Source organism: Gopherus flavomarginatus, unplaced genomic scaffold (assembly GCF_025201925.1).
Source record: "Gopherus flavomarginatus isolate rGopFla2 unplaced genomic scaffold, rGopFla2.mat.asm mat_scaffold_204_arrow_ctg1, whole genome shotgun sequence".
NCBI lineage: Eukaryota > Metazoa > Chordata > Testudines > Testudinidae > Gopherus > Gopherus flavomarginatus.
The window spans coordinates 43,643-47,283 of NW_026114805.1; the positions used below are offsets into that span (position 1 = coordinate 43,643).

At 46.6% G+C, this 3,641-nt stretch overlaps 1 long non-coding RNA gene across 2 annotated transcripts in view; it reads right to left on the minus strand.

The window, feature by feature from the left end:
- The window catches only part of LOC127042050 (uncharacterized), an 11,012-nt gene extending 7,653 nt beyond the window's left edge, over positions 1 to 3,359 (minus strand). The window contains exons 1-2 of one of the 2 annotated variants that reach the window (XR_007771818.1): positions 3,264 to 3,359; positions 1,355 to 1,437 (exon numbers count right to left, since the gene is read on the minus strand). This is a non-coding gene — a long non-coding RNA (uncharacterized LOC127042050). The remainder of the gene's footprint in view (positions 1 to 1,354; positions 1,438 to 3,263) is intronic. The other variant, XR_007771820.1, reaches the window with a different exon arrangement.
- Between the last annotated feature and the right edge of the window lie 282 nt (positions 3,360 to 3,641).

Here is a 3,641-nt window from a genome sequence, read left to right on the forward strand (position 1 = left end):
GTGGTATGATTATAATATGAGTAGGACATAATTATGATCTATTTTGTAGAAGATGCATCATGTGTGGTGTCACTGGAAAAGTTCTGATTTGCTGAATATGATTATCCTATTTGTGTGCACATATCATGTTCGTATCTGAAGTTATGGATATTGACTCTGGATCTGTATTTCAAATGTGCTTACTCTGGGTAACACCCACAATGAGCCTTTCAGGTACAACAATGAAGAAGCCAGACAGTGCTGATGGCTCAACAAAGACAATGGACTGTGGAAGAGCTTAGCCTTCCTGTGAATGTTTCAGCCAGCCTATGAGTCATGGCTACTATGACTCAGCAGGGCCTGTGACCAGACCACATGACACTAAACTCCATTTTAGTACCTGTATTTTTCCACAAACTGGACTAGGAACTGAGTTTGGAACAAAAGGTTCCCACCATATGGAAAAGCTACATAAGGTGGGGTGTGACATCATCTCTTGGCCTCATTCCCCAAGCAAGAGAACTCCTGGAAACGCCTGAGAAACAAAAACGGATGTGGGGGAAGTGCTGCTCCCAGGATCAAGAGATTTCTAGCTTGTGTATGGAAACTTGGGGGACTGCTTGTACCATCAGTCAGGGTGAGAAATTGCTAATTCAAATTCTATCCATCTAGTATGTTAGGCTTAGTCTGAGTTTTGGTTATTTGCTAAATAATCTGCTTTGATCTGTTTGTTATCACTTTTAATCACTTAATCTATCTTTCTGCAGTTAATAAACTTGTTTGATGCTTTATCTTAACCAGCGTATTTTGAGTGAAGTGTCTGGGGAAAATCTCAGCTTGTTGTGCACATCTGTCCCATATCGAGGGGAAGGGGAACTATATTAATGAGCTTGCATTATAGAGATCCCATGCACTATAAGATGGTATAATTCTGGATTTATACTACAGCAAGTGTGCAAGGTGGGGGAGTGGGAATTGGCTCTTGTCTTCTATCTGTCCTTGAGTGGCTTAGGTAGAGCACTCAGGTAGCTTAGTTGGCAGCATGGCGCCACCTGCTGTTGTGTTGGGTGCTAACAGGCCCTGGAGAGGCTGGCGAAATCTCCAGCAAAGCAGTGTGAGAAGGGCCAGCCCAGCGTGAGGCTTAGAGGACACAGTAGTTCCCAGAAGCTCCACAAACTGCCGCCTGGGGGTGACAACCCGTCATGCCCTACACTACACAAGTCTCAGCAGGTTTGTCACATGCTGTCCCCTCCCTTTTCTCCACCCGAGATATTTCCTGCTTCCCACCACCTCTAGCAATTCCCATCCTCCTATGCATTTACTACTCCTCAACCTCCAAGCAGAGCCCACCACCACCTCCCTGATAATCTCTTACCTGAGCCAGCTCCATTGCAGCCATTTCCTTGCCCCTGGGAGGACGAGATGATCTGCAGCGAAACATGGATGTTATTCTCTGGCCTGCCGGGGTGAAAAGGGCAAGGTGTGAGAATTCAGACTAGGCTTTTGTCCATTCCACAAGCCGATTCCCCCCAGCTTTTCCCCTGCTAATGCATATTCTAGGTTCTGGCACACTGTGAAGCACAGAGTGACCTTATTCCAGTACAGGCCTAGCCCCCTCCCACCAGGGTGTAACCCTCTGACACATGGGGAAACCCTCCCAGTAACTGTCTCTCTCTTACACGTATCAAGTTTGCGGACAACACCAAGATGGGAGGGGTTGTAAGTGCTTTGGAGGATTGGATTGAAATTCAAAATGATCTGGGACAAACTGGAGAAAGGATCTGAAGTAAATAGGATGAAATTCAGTAGAGACAAGTGCAAAGTACTCCACGTTGGAAGGAACAATCGGAGGCCAGAGAAGAGCAGAAACAGAGTCACTTTGGGGGATTCTCCCTGTCATTGTCCCCAAGGCAGCTGTCTCAGGTTTACAAAGGTGTTTCATGTTCCAGCCTTTATACAGTCTCTCCTGGGAGTGCCCCTTTCATGGACTGGGCCTAGTTTTAGTTTTTGGTAGTTAACAATCTTGGTTTATTGTTCATCTAACCAGTATGTGTGGAATGAAGTGTGTTGGAAACTCTGTTTGGGATAACAAGCTGGTGCATGTCATTTTCCAATGATGAAATGACAGACTTCATATGAGCTTGCGTCATTCAGTAGCATGCTGGACAGTGCAAGATGCACATTTCTGGGGGAAAGTTGGGCACTTGAGAATTTGCTGGTTTTCTCCTGAGGTGTAATTCATGAGTGGCTGTCTAGCAGCACTCAATACTGTGTAGCTGGGAGTGAGTTACATGCTGGAGGACTGTGTGTTAAGTGGCCAAGAGGGGCTGTTCTCGCGGCAAAAACAGTGGAAAAGGCACCCCAGGCCAGAGAACTGAGGGGACACAGCTATTTAACAGTCCAGATTGTACTCAGGGTAACGTCACAGACACTCACTATGACAGAGCCTCTTACAACACAGAGAAAGTAAATCCATGTCCCAGAAATCGAAGACTCAGACAGAGGGCAAGTGTCCCTGGCACTGCTTCTTGCTGACAGAGAGGTTCAGAGACAGTGTGAGAATCCTGGGGAAGCTGGGAACAGGAAGCATGGGCTGGCGGGGTTCGGTGGAGAAAGGGAAACAGGAAGGGCAGGGATATTACTGAATCCAGGATCTCAGCAGTACTAGATGACAGGATAGCACATAGTGCAGCCCATTGGAAAACACAATCCCAACTATACATACAAAATGATGGGGCCTAAATTAGTTGTTTCCACTCAAGAGATGGATCTTGGAGTCAATGTGGATAGTTCTCTGAAAACATCCACTCAATGTGCAGCAGCAGTGAAAAAAAGTGAACAATGTAGGAAATAATTAAGAAAGGGATAGATATGACAATATCTCATAGATCATATTTGTAAAAACAGCAAATAAATCCATGATACACCCACATCTTGAATACTGCATGCAGATGTTGTCACCCCATCTCAAAAATAGATATATTGGAATTGGAAAAGGTTCAGAAAAGTTTAACAAAAATGATTAGGGATATGGGACAGTTATGCCAGACCTAACCTCCAGTTTCACTTCAGCAAACAGGAGATATTTGACACTGTGCAATACGGCTCCTGTGCTCTGTTCCCAAAGTGTTCTGCAGCAGAGGAGGGTCTCTGGTAGTATGTGTGTCACTGGCCTATTGGGGTGATGCTGAAACAGAACAGGATACAGATGGCATTGTGGGGGTGGCATGAACCTTCACTCTTGCATTTCCCCTTCCAAGAACAGAAGGGACAGGAACCCTTACCCAGCAAGACCACCGTCTCATAGTTCTCCTGCATGACATCCCAGTAGAGGGCTCTCTGAGCGGGGTCCAGCAGAGCCCACTCTTCCCTGGTGAAATACACAGCGATCTCCTCAAAGGTCACCGGCCCCTGAAAGAGCAAGAGTCCAACACTAAGGACTTGCTGCCCCACTCACAGCCCCACTATTTGTGTCAGAGAGGAGTGAATCAAATGGAAGCTCTGGGTGAATCGTAGTCAGCAGAGTCCCACCTCGACCTTGCTCAGAGTATCCAGCAAATACCAGGGTGAGGGGATGAAGAGAGAGCCCCTTGTCTCTCCCAGCAGATCCATCACCCCACTATTAGCCACTGACTGATACAGGAGATGGAACCCCCAGCAGG